At 45.9% G+C, this 13,612-nt stretch overlaps 1 long non-coding RNA gene across 1 annotated transcript; it reads left to right on the plus strand.

Annotated features, from left to right (window-relative positions):
• The first annotated feature begins 2,139 nt into the window (after positions 1 to 2,139).
• LOC141975710 (uncharacterized) lies at positions 2,140 to 12,726 on the plus strand. The gene is made up of 4 exons (XR_012635997.1): positions 2,140 to 2,764; positions 10,850 to 11,057; positions 11,550 to 11,691; positions 12,092 to 12,726. It is a non-coding gene; the product is annotated as an uncharacterized LOC141975710 (long non-coding RNA).
• Positions 12,727 to 13,612: the final 886 nt, after the last annotated feature.

Raw genomic sequence — 13,612 nt, forward strand, 5'->3', positions numbered from 1 at the left:
GCCAACAGACACCCATTAATGCACTATCAGTTAGCTTATACATAAGCTCTACAAAATTCCATATCACCCCACGGACATAAATACTGCCTGTCATACCTACTGTCATTCACTAGCCCTTAGACCGACACCCTGATATGCCTAGGTAATTCAAATGATGGGCATACTACATATTTCATAGACGGACACACAAAAAGGTGAGTCATTAGTCAATTCACACTCATACGCAAACATCATTCTACATCAGCACCCAGAAACATATTGATATACCAATATATAGTGCTCTATACATGTGGTATATATATATATATATAATCTTTTATGTATCAGCATTTAAGACACAAACATACATATACTATCCCTGTGTATCAGGCCACATATACAGATACACTCATACAAGAACATAACATTTAAATAACAAAGTAGACTTCAACTGACCAAAGCCAGGCAGGACTTGGATTTGCCTTAGATTCCAATCTGGCTTCTAATGTTGCACAAATTTATCCCTTCATCCCTGGTGTAAAGCTGAGAGGATGAAATCAGCAGATTTACAGCAGGGATGAACCTGGCCCCTTTGGTTCAGGGATGTTCTAGTCCTTCTGGGTAAGAGGGTATTTATTTAGACAGGAATTTAAAAAGTAACAAAAGCCCTTAAAAAGATATGAAATAATCCTACTTCAATGCTGCTTCCCCCATTTCGCATGCACATATTGCCCTCTGCTTCCCCTTGCCCAGGGTGCTGAAAATACTGCAGGATCCTGTTGGAATTTTTGTAACACAGTAACATGTAGAGGGAATGTTATTGTCGAAGCAAGTTCAGTGCTGGTCTTATTGACTTAAGACAGGCAGAAAGCACTCAGATTTCCCAAGGCAGTTCTGCTGATACATCTTATTCCTCAGTCATGAATCCCCACCCCTCCAGATCAGTTTGCTGCAGTCACCATGAGCCACAGCCCCCCTTGCTATTCCAGTCCTGGGCTCCCAACGCACTTTGATTCTGACCTTCAGCCTCCTGCCATTCCAGTCCTTAGCTCGCCTACCTAGCTCAGCCTATGGACCTCAGCTGTGGAGTACTCCCTTCCATTCCAGCCCTGGGCTCCCACACACACAGTTCTGCTGTTGCACCTCAATCCTGTGATGCAGCGCTCCCTGCTTTTTACATTCTAGGCCCTCAGACATGTCTACTGATGCACCCCTTCAATCCTGACTGGGGACTTGCACCACCCCCTGGTCTTCCAGCACTGGACTTCTGTGAAGCGCTTTGACATCTACTGATGAACAGCATTATCTAAGACCTTGGTATTATGATTATGATTGTTCTGCAGCACTCAAATTGCTCATTGTCCTAAAATTACGTGGTCATTCTGTGATGCAAAAAAAGTAGTGGAAGCCACATTCTTTGGGACTTCTAAAACCAGCCTGCATAAACACTGGATAATGTATCGTAGCGAACACTGTTGTATTGGTCAGGAGGAAAAGCCTATATAGCTTAAGCTAGGTCTCTTCCATTTCTAATTTCTCCAATTCCAAGATTCACTAGAGACTGGCCTCTTTGCTCTGCCATATCACCAGCATATCCCCTGCTCTGGGAGCTGTGCAGCCATTACTCCAGCTGTACCTCACATGGGAAACTCCCTGGGTCCTGGGCTGGGAGTATTCCCTGTTTCAGTCAACATCCTCTTTCTGCCTCCAGAGTGATGCAGACAGGCTGTAGCAGATCTGTCAATCAGGCCCTAGATTTCTCTTTGCTTGCATTGGGCTTGGCTCTGAGTTTAGCATGTCAGAGTCTTGCCTCTTCTTTTTGGTGCATGCACTTTTTTGCCTGCTCGCAGAAGAACTTCAGAATAGATAAAAATCACCAGCATCTTTCTGACAATTGCTCCTGACCCTGGGGTGGGGCGGGGACGGAGGACAGTCGAACAGTCGTCTCTGGCAGAAAGATTTTTTTTAAATGCATGCAGAGAAACCTATTCAGATTGATCAGCCAACATTGTGATGTGTGATTTTTTTAAATGCTATTACAGAAAAGCATTGACCATGTGTGTGAGAGAGCCTGGCAGGATGCCAAGATTTTGCATAATGAATTCACAGGATGAATCCCATTAGTCTTCCCCCTCCCCTCTCCGCGCCCCCCCCCCCCGCCTCCTCCACTGAATTTTTCTGAAGGCGAATTACAACTGCAAACTGACCAAATAGCCAGATATTGGCTGGGCTGCATCTGATTTCTCTGAGACCTTCCTGCCGAGGCTGTTAGGTATCAGCTTGACTCAGTACACAGTGGTAGGTGATGGGAACAATGGAGGACGGTATCAGGGGGACTGGGAGAGAATTTCAAAGCCTCTAGCAACTGAAATACACAGAACAAAAGAGGAGAATGGGACTGTGTGCTTTACCAGGCGAAACATGCATTTTATTCGCAGGTTATACATAATAAGCATGGTTGCAAGGGAGAAGGGCATTTCCTCACCGACAATATGGCAGCAATAATAGTCACATGGAGGACAGCTCCTGGTGACCGACCCCAGTGCAGTCTCATGGCAATATGGTGAAGAGTGTTTTATCATCGCTGTAAACGTGGGTTGTAGCAGGCACCCGTAGATCGGCATTTTCCATGGCTGAATGTCATCCTCTGGAAGGTGCCCTAACCTGTGAGTCAATGAGCCTTGCGAATGCCATTGCAACGTGATCAGCGTCACTCTCATTTGTGAGCAGTAGGAATAAGAGGGCTGGGTTCTTTACAAACGTACGAGTGGCACTCTTATTCAAGGTGAGGTACTGCCATGTGTTTTCCTTTGTCTATGTTTACTGCTGTTCTGTGTGTGTGCACGCCTGAGCTCCAATGGAAGACATCAAAGTAGCTGTGTGTGTGCGTGTGCGTGTGCGTGTGCGAAATAGTGCCCTCTACTGGAATATCTCAAAACTGCTCACATGCACAGCTGCTCCCTGCACTCACTGAGCTAATGGGTCAACGTTCTCCATGAAGAAGGTTCATGAGTTCTGGTTCCAACGATGTAACTCTGCAGCTAGCTGACAAAGCCTGATGCCTGCGTGCATGTAGCCAGACTGCTGCACCATAGGGCTGGGTGCATTCTACTGTAGGAGAGGCTGTGATGGTGGAAGCAGTATGTACTGTGGGGCTTTGTTTTCTAAAGAAGTCCTGGAGTCTCCCCGGTGCTCTGAAACACCAGGGAGAACAAGCTGAAGCTGGCAGGAAAGGTTTTCTCTGTATTGACACAACGTGGCAGTCTAATCCCATTAGCGGCACTTCAGTCTGCTCTATTAGTGTCATCTCACATTAGTATTTGTTTCCACTTGCAGTAGGAGCAAGTTGCTAATGTGAAACGGCCCGTTGGAACATGCTAGTGAGAAAGTGGAGGAGGAGGATGTGCGTGCGGCTTTGCTTTTGCAGAGGGGTTGGCTGCCTGGCTGACATGTTGGTTGGCACTGGATACCTACAGAAGATGAACTGCTCAGTAGTGCCAGTTCCTGCCATTCTAGGGCATAGTGGGCTACTTTCAACAGAGTCAGAACAATTGGTGATCAAAGCTAGGCCCAAGCCAGACTGCTTGCTCAGATTACTGATGGGATAGGGAGCCTTTCCCTTCTAATGACAGGTTTCAGAGTAGCAGCCGTGTTAGTCTGTATTCGCAAAAAGAAAAGGAGTACTTGTGGCACCTTAGAGACTAACCAATTTATTTGAGCAACAGCTTTCGTGAGCTACAGCTCACTTTATCGGATGAAGTGAGCTGTAGCTCACGAAAGCTTATGCTCAAATAAATTGGTTAGTCTCTAAGGTTCCACAAGTACTCCTTTTCTTTTTCCCTTCTAAGTCACTGGTAGAAATCTGTCCCCTTCAGTAGTGGCCAAAAGTTGCTCCTATTTGGTGGCCTGACGAGTCTCTGTCTGTGACCCAGTGGACAGGTGTTCACATCACACAAACCACTGGCATTAAGTGGCTTCCTTGTTGGTGATGTCGGCAAAAGGGCCCCAAACCAGGCAGACCTTGAGGACTGAATGGCAGTTTCCCACTATCTGTCTAAAGGTCTCTCCAGTCAGCATTTAAGGGACTTTGGTGGGGACTCTGCTCCTGACACTCTCGGTGTGGTACCTTAAAACCACCAGGATGACTTTGAAAGAGGTTTAATTAAGAGTTCTGAGCTTCCCTTCTCTTTCCTCCGGGGAGGGAGGGAATAGCTCTCTCCGCTTTGAGCTTTCTAGTCCCCTAGCTGCTCAACAGAAGTGCGAATGTCTCTAGAACAGTGTGTCATTCGCCAATGTCCTCCAGTGCAGCACCTCACCTATGCATGTCACCGACAGACAGCGTCACATTCATTTCACATCATTACATGTGACAAACCCTGGCATTGCAGCCCATAGATATTTATATAACATGACTACCATGGAGACAATCGAGCAACAGCTCACGTTGCGAAAGGATGCCAAGCAAGGGATGCCATTTAAGGATTCCCTTCTAACATGTATGACCCTTCCATTCAATTTGCCCCTCACTCTTCCCAGCTAGTCATCCTAGGAAAGAAGAGCTGTTGGAGTTTTCTCCTCACTCTACAGGCATCAAAGATTTTCCTTGGATAACTTTTCAGGCATGAGTTGATCACATGATTCTATCACCCCTGCCCCTCCATCGGGAATATTCCAGGTAAAGCCTTCCTGCCGCTGGGACAAAGTAATGTTAGGGCTTTGGGAGCAGTCACGGTTACCTACTGCATAGCGAGAAATACAGATGACGAACAAATGGGCTGCCAGTGGGACACTGATTAACCTGCTGTTTCCAGCCACCGAGATGGTAATCCACTAATTGCTTCATCTTTTGTAGGGGCTCACTTCAAAGTCAGACCTGATGGAGCTAAAATTTCCGGATAAAAGTCTCTGATTCCAGGTGCCGTTTCACGGTGGACAAATCATTGCATAATATTTCCTGGCTGACAGTCTGTCCCAGGCCAGTGAGCCCCAGCGGGTGTGGTGATGGGGAGGTGCCGAAGCCTACTAGAGAGATACCTCCTGGAAGGTAAAATCTTCTCTCCACAGAGCCCAGCATGGGCAGTGGCACCATGCATTTCCCCACACATAGTGTCCCTCATCCCTGACCTGGGGAGACCACCTCCAGGACTTGAGAGGGTTGTTCAATCATCATCCCACACTGAGTTCTTGCTGAGGCTCTCGGCTGGGATGGAGGCAGGTAATGCCAATTGCTTTTAGTGGGTCAAATATTATGTCTACACTGTGAGCACTACAGCAGCACAGCTACCCCGCTGTAGCACCATAGTGCAGGCACTTCCTACGGCAACGGAGGGGTTTTTTCTGTCACGGTAGTGAATCCACTTCTCTGAGAAGCGGTAGCTAGCTAGGTCAACGGAAGAATTCTGCCATAGACCTGGATGCATCTACTGGATGCCAGGGGCTAGGTCAGCTTAACTACATTGCACGGGAGTGTGTGAATTTTTCACACCCCTGAGAGACACATCTAGGTCAATCTAATTTTTGTAAGTGCAGACCTGGCCTTAGTAATGGCCACGAGCTCTCTAGATGGTCCAGGAGGTTTTCTTTCACCCATTGTAGGACAAGGACCGAAGGTAAGACAAGAAGTTATTGGCGTTATCTGCAGCAAGGGAGATTTAGGGTAGATATTAGGGGAAAAAAAAACTTTTTAGCTATAAGGGTAGTTAAGCACTGGAATGGGCTTCCAAGAGGTATGTGGAATCCTCATCATTGGAGGTTTTTAAGAACAGGTTGGACAAATGCCTGACAGGGATGGACTAGGTTTACGTAGTCCTGCCCCAGTGCATAGGCCTGGACTTGATGACTTCTCAAGGTCCCTGCCAGCCCCACGTTTCTATGAGTCTGATTGTACCTCTGGGAAGCAGATGGATCTTTTGCAAGTGGATCTTAGCACAACCATTCATGCTCATCGCCTCCAGACTGGATAACATCAATGAACTCTACATAGACCTTAATCTGGAGACCACCTGAAAACTTGAGCAGATAGTAGTGAATGCAGGACTCCCTTTTCTTAGCAATTTTGTTCACAGGGTGCTTTATATTCTGCATTTCCAGTTTTTTTCCTCAGGTGTAATGAAAGATGCTGACTTTGACAGAGCTGAGCAAGCGTTGAATATTCACTCAGTTTTTTAAAGTGAATTCTCATTGATGGGCATTCACAGAACTTTTGCGTTCACTTTTCATTAATATTCTAGCTAATGAGTTTCCTGGCAGGAATATTTGTGGAAGCATCCAGATTTTAAGCAGCTATAGGAGAATATTTGCAGAAAGCAATTTTTGAACTCATAAACATGAATATTCAAGCCTGAGTCTAAAAGTTATCCTATTAGGAAAACACAGAAATGTCAAACGAGATGTGTACTCAATCAAAAACTCACCAGAACAGCTTGACTTTTGTCTATCCAAACCAACTGCTTATTTACAAGCTACAGACTGAGCATACATGGAGAAAGTCTTCAACAAATGATTTCAGATGGAAGGTGTAGCCAGGAAAATGTTTAGCTACCCATGGACAAATTACAAACAGAAAAAAAGCAAATTTGTCTTATGAATTATTTGCTGTGATGAGTTTGCTCAGTTCTAGCTTTGATCTAACAAACCCTGTATAGTTTCATAGATTTTTAAGGCCAGAAGGGACCATTACTATCATCTAGTCTGATTTCCTGTACAACACAGGACGTGGAATTTCACCCAGAGATTCCTGCATCTAGGCTAATGATTTATGGTTGAACTAGATCATGTTTCTAGACCACCTGTATGCAGATAAAGGGCAACCCATCGAGACAGTGAATGGAGGTGGGTAGCGTTTCTTCACTGCCTTGCACATACTCCAGCCAGCGTTTGCATGGCCCACAGTAGTGCTTCTCTCAAACTTTGCAGTAACATTTCACCCACTGAGATTTCATAAGAAGCAAGGTTCAAACCCTGCAGAATTAGCTCCCATTAATTTTCATATACCACCGACCTGACCACAGCATTACATTATCATTTAGTTAAGTGTGCATGGGGCAGTGGAAGATCAATCAGTGGGAACAAGCATCTTGTGGCAATATATCGGCAACAGAATGTCAAATGAAACCTTTCCACAAAGATGCATTGTGTGTGCATATATATATGTATACATATACACACTGTACAGACACCTTGGAAGGCTAGCCAGGGCTAAATGGAAAAAAATCACCATTTAAGCTAGACGCAGCCAAGACCTTTTAGTGTCCCTTCTGTTTTTATGGTGTGAATTCCTTGGGGGCAAGGACCCACTGTTCTTTCTGTTTGGAAAGCAGAAATAAATAATACCCTTGCAAGATCAGCCTTGCTCCCTATGGTACATTTTCCATTAGCTTGCTCAGGTTTCTTTAAATGACACAAACAATGGGGAACCCACTATTCTGCTTGTAGAGATTATTGCGCAGCCTAACTGCTCTCACTGGGAAGGGGAGGAGTTCCCTCTGAAATTCGTTTGGACATTTCCCTGTGTATATTTCCAGGCTGGTCCTCCTAGTCACACCTCAAGCAATTCCTGTCCCTCTCAGTAGAACTCTTGTACTCCTCACACCTCCTGACATTGCTGCTTAGCCAAACTGTGCATCTTTCAGCTCTTTGGATCATGACTCATAAATCAGCCACCCACCCCTAATCAATTTCGCTGCTCCTCAAAGAATTTCCCACTATTTGTCCTGGCAGAAAAACCCCAAAACATTCCCAAAGCACAGAACAACAGCCTGAATAGCGTGGGGTGGCTAAACAAGAATGGTGTCACACATACCCTGAGTCCCTCCCCCTCGCTTTGAGGCACATGGTGCCAGGGTGCAGCCAAACTCAAAAGAATATTATGCTGAGGGTCTCCCTAGTCTGTAGTCCCGCCTAATGGAGCAATTGATTCCAGTTGAGCCCGGGGTCCCGCCTGCTGGGTTTCCTAGCAATCACTGCACAGAGAGGAGAAACCTGGATTCCATATTCTGTTTAGGAGGAGAGACTATTAACCCTTTATCTGACAGATGCCACAAAGGTGGATTTTCAAATGCTCGGAACCAAATGTGCTGAGCTCTTTTGAAAATCTGGTCCTAATATGGGGAATACACTATGGGGAAAATTTTCAAAGCCACAAAGCACATTTAGGTGTCCAAATCCCATTGAAATCCAGAGGGCCTTGGGTATCTAATTCCCTTAGGTTCCTTTGAAACTCCCAGCCTATAAAATGACACAGACAGATAGCTATAATGCAGTCTCCAAAAGCATGGGATTAAAACACAAATACATACATTTGGGGTTCTTTCTCTTTGTCTTCTGGTGTGTGCACCGTTGGGATCAATATTTTCCAGGTTTTCTGCACAACTATAGAATCATAGATGTGTAGGACTGGAAGGGAGCTGAGAGGTCTTCTAGTCTAGTCCCCTGCACTCAAGGCAGGACTACATAACAACTAGACCATTCCTGACAGGTGTTTGTCTAACCAGGCCCTAAAAAACTCTAGGTCTAACTCGAAATTTGCATTATTTTTTTTTGGTGGAAGCTGAGATTCTCATGCAACAACATGACCCCGGAGCTGGCACGTTAAGAAAAACACCAGCTATCATGAAATGTAGTGCCACCAAATCACAAGAGTTGGCAACACTAAATAGCCAGAGATATAGGACCGTCTTTTTGTTCTGTGTTTGTATAGTGCTTAGCACAGTGGGGTCCTGGTCCACGACTGTGGCTCCTAGGCATGATTGTAATACAAATAATAATAGTATAACAAAGGTAGACAGATATCACCCATTATAGCACATCTTTTTAAGTTAAAAGGTAGAGCTATCCCATCAATCCATCCTTGCTCCTGACGTGGTAACTCTTGACTATTCAAGTGCATCTCATGCAGGGACGGGGTAATTATCACGCTGTACAGGTTTGGATAATTACGCAGCAGCTTCCAAGTCATTACAAAAGAGAGACAAGATCATTCCTTGGGGATCCTCTCAGTGCACATTACCCAGGAACCTTCAGGGCTAATGGGGGCTGGGGCTCATACTTCACTTAGCAGAGGGATAATCTTGGGAACTCATCTGGATCCCGAGGACTGCCCCTAAATGTAGTGTACTGCAACCACCCTTGTTCTCTGTATTGAGATCAAGCCATGAAGGCGGCTGCTTGAATAAACGGGGGTGAGCAATCTATGCTGTCATGCAGATGCACAGACCCTGCTCTGTGGACTTGCATCTTGTGCCCAGGGAGAAGCGGTAGCAAGTGTAACCCACTGGTAGGTGTGTGTTAGAGTCCTCTCTCTATGCCTGATTAATTGAGGATGTGGGGCTGTTGCGAATACAGACTAACACGGCTGCTACTCTGAAACCTGTAACTACGGAGTGTGTCTCTTTAGCTCAAGCTGTAGTGACCCCTGCATTTAGCTCTGGCAGTCCCTAGGGCTGGCTGTCACACAAGCATGCTCTGCTGTGGGATGGCTGTTGCAGGCAAGGCCTAGCTGGCTTCCAGGAGTGCGGGGACAGCTTCTTGCTAGCCTCTAATAGGTGGCTGTGCAAGAGGAGCTGTCCTTAATCCATCCCTAGTAGTCCACACAATCCAGAGAGCTACCGGGATCACGCAGCTGCAGGGTGGAGTCTAGCTAGATGGATGTGGAAACATTCCTCAGTGCAGTGGGGCTGTGCTGCCTGGGTGAGGGGAAGTGGCAGCAGTGCCATGCTGCTTACGGGGTGTGGCATTGTGGCAGGGCTATGCTGCCTGGGTGAGGGGCAGCAGTGGTGCAGTCGCTGCTGGAAAATTTAGCAACAGCCAAATGGTGTATGGCCAGCAGGAAACTTGCTACAATCTGGAAATACTGCAGCTGGAAAAGCAGATCCTAATAGCTAGAGTGTATGTGCCTTTCCCCCATCCCCTGTCACTTAGGCACTTCAGCAACAGAAACCGAGGCTAGACAAATCTACAGCAACCACCTATTCAACTGGAAAACCCGTCAGATCAATATCCCTGACTGCTGCAGGATGTTCCCTCAGCAAACACACACCCTTTCTCCCATTTAAAATCCTCGTGCACTCTTGATAGGAACAGATCCCACAAAGCACTAATACCAGAGTGGGTATGAGCGCATTAGGGAATGTGACGAGGGAAAGTTCGGGGGAACAGTGCAATTGTAACGCTGCTGGCAGATGCCGTGGAGCCCTTCTATTCATCGGGGTTTCTGGACGTGAAAGAAACATCCTGGAAAATTGTTCCTGTCTTGTTCCCTCAAAGTGTTTTGTAATGAGGCTTGCAAACCATAAAATTTTCAATACTACAGTGATTTTGCCCTCTCACTTTGCACAGACTTTGTGTCTCAAAGAATTAGCTGCCTGAATACCTAATGACTGTCTCTGCTAAAAGAAGCTTATGAATGCATGGTAGGGTGTCCTCCCAATGGCCTGGGCTCTCACAGCCTATTACACACCTACTGAGACTGGAAACTCGGAACCCTCTCCCCAGGTTATACTTGTGCAGTTCCTGAAGAAAATTCTCCAAGGCCTGGTCTACAAACAAACTTACACTTAAATATACTAAATAAACGTGGCTAAACTCAATGTAGCTGATGTCATTCTTCTGAAATAAGAGCATCTGTACAGGAATAACTATGTGGGTTTTAATTGACACCTTTTGTTAATTTGGTGCAAGTTTTTGTGTAGACCAGACCCGAGAGTCATTGGCTCTGAATAAAGAAAAGGAGTACTTGTGGCACCTTAGAGACTAACCAATTTATTTGAGCATAAGCTTTCGTGAGCTACAGCTCACTTCATCGGATGAATGTTCTCATCAGCTTGGGAACTAGGATCTTGCCCAAATGTCAATTGTTTTTCCCGTTCTGCAGCTGTCTCTTGGGGAACCTTGCCAGCAGAGTTAACTGAGTGCAAAACCCCAGGCGGTGAAAGACTTGGCATCTCTCAGGACACCAGACTCACAAACCTCACAGCTTACGAGAGTGAAGGTGATTAACCCCTGGAACAAGCTACCTATGGAAGTGGTGGATTTTCCATCTCTTGGCATCTTCAGATCAAGACTGGGTGCCTTTCTGGAAGGTATGCGTTAGTCAAACACAGGTTATTGGGCTTAGTACAAATTCTTTGGCCTGTGTTATGCAGCAAGTCAGACTAGATGATCTAATGGTCACTTCTAGCCTTATAGTCTATGAACCTACTTGCTGGGACTCTGGGCAAGATAGTTTCCATTCCCTTTTTCTCACCACTTCGGTGTAGTGCTTTACTCAATAACAAGGGACTATGAATTAATGGTTCTCTCTGACAGCCACCAAAGAATTGGGGTAACCCGGAGCCATGAAGCCGACACAATCAGGATCTGGATTCCTGCTTTCTTCAGTTTCTATACGAATGCTGCTCAGACTAGCTGCTTCTGAGGGGTAGTGGGGAACTTCGCGCACGTTAAACATGTTAGCTGAAGAACACATTGTCGTATGCCTGCCTGAAGGCTATTTACACAGTTCCAATTGATTTGTTGTAACCTGCAATTATTTTAACTGATTTTTTTTTCATGCCGTTTGTTTTCACTCGCAGGAAGATGAGTGATATTTCTCACTGTTAAAGCAACTCTGGATATGATGGGGAGGAAGCAATACTGACACTACAGTAAATCTTGGCTGGAGTGATGGCCACAAAGCCACTTTCCAGGCAGATGCTCCCAATGCCTCAGTAGGAAGTAAGTGCTCATTTCTGGCTGCTCTAAATCAGGTAACAAAAAGAAAAGCAGTACTTGTGGCACCTTAGAGACTAACCAATTTATTTGAGCATAAGCTTTCGTGAGCTACAGCTCACTTCATCGGATGCATACTGTGGAAGTGAGCTGTAGCTCACGAAAGCTTATGCTCAAATAAATTGGTTAGTCTCTAAGGTGCCACAAGTACTCCTTTTCTTTTTGCGAATACAGACTAACACAGCTGTTACTCTGAAACCTGTCATTATGCAGGTAACAAAAGTTCAGCTTTACTAGTTATTGTTTGATTCCTTCCTCTCTCTGTGTCTCCCTTTCTTTCTCTTGTCCTTTCTTTCTCACTTCCTTTTTAATTTTCTCCTTTTTCACTCCCTTTCTTTCTCTCCAGTGCCACCCAGCCATGGTGAGCTTGGATCATTGGCAGGCCCAGCAGCAGCCAACGGCTTATGGGAAGAGCAGAGTTCGATTCAGGACAACGTGGGAACGAGGCAGCAGACTAGCAATCCTCCTACAGAACCCTTTGAAAGCAGTCATCTCTCTCTTCACCTCCCCCCATACGCCCACTCCCAAGAACTCAGTCTGCTCATGTCCCTAGTGAGTAGTGTCAGTTCATTCATTGTTCAGAATGAATTAGCAGCCAGAGGGAGTTGTGCCCTGTGTGATTCTAGTGGCGTCTTTGTAAGCAAACACTTTTTACCCGTTAGTCATGGGGAAATCCCAGACAGGGCTGGTGTTCTCCTCCCATGGGCCCTGGCTGTTCTTCCCCTGGTTTGGGGTTGGTAAACACAAGACGGATTCATTCCCCAGATCAGTTTAATGGGTAAGTGTCTACTTTTCTACATTTTACCTCTCAGCATGTTGGGAATACTCCAAATATATTGCAAGGGAAATAAACTATTGATTGAAAAGGGAGAAAAGGGGAAATCCGCTAGCGATTATAATAGTAAGAGCAATCCTTAATAATCGTCATAATTTGTAGACAGCAACAGCCTCAGACCATTCCAAAGTGGACACAGAATTTTAAAAAATAGATTGTAGAAATTGGATCTTTTGCCCTCCTTAAGATGGGCTCACACTGCTGAAATTTACTAATGATGGTTATTATTAGGTCAAATTTTCAACATGTGTCTCATTGACTTTCAATGGGATTTAAGAGCCTAAGCCCCTTAGGTGCTTTTGAAACTTTAGCCCATTATTTGTGTTATGGTATGTGACAAAGCTCTGTCCTTGTCTCCGTGGGACCCGCGTTTCCTGGTGGATTTCGCTAGCCTCAGAGGCTCACTGTGACCCTCCACGTAGCCCTTCTCTCTCTAGAGACAAGGGTCACAGCCTACTGAGCCATTTTCATCAGAAGCCAGCGAGGGAGGTGAGGAGAAGCTATCCTCCCTTGCACAGTCTCTGTTGTCTCCTAGTCTCAGTGATTAATCAGGGGGGCAAAGGGGAGAGCCCGGGCCCGCCCTCTACTCTGGGCTCCAGCCCAGGGACCCTAATAGTATCAGCTATGGTGGCTGACTTTTTAGAAACAGGACATGTACAATTCCCTGGGCTACTTCCCCACAGCAGCCCGCACTTCCTCAAGATCCACTTCACCCTTACCTCAGGGCCTCCTTCCTTGTGTCTGATATGGTGAGCACTGCTCAGTGTCTCCAACAGCGCAACTTCCTCCTACAGCTCCTGACATGCGCACCTACCTGACTAACTGGGAGGCTTTTAACTAGTTTCAGCCAGCCCCTGATTGGCTTCAGGTGTCCCAATCAACCTAGCTGTCCTCCCTGCCTTCTGGAAAGATCTTAATTGGCCCAGGTGTCTTAATTTGGACCTGGAGCAGCTGCATTTGCTTATTTTGGTAGCAGGGGTTTGTTTAGCCTGTGGCTAATATATCTGTCTCCCATTACTTCACTATAGCCAT

Source organism: Natator depressus, chromosome 21 (assembly GCF_965152275.1).
Source record: "Natator depressus isolate rNatDep1 chromosome 21, rNatDep2.hap1, whole genome shotgun sequence".
NCBI lineage: Eukaryota > Metazoa > Chordata > Testudines > Cheloniidae > Natator > Natator depressus.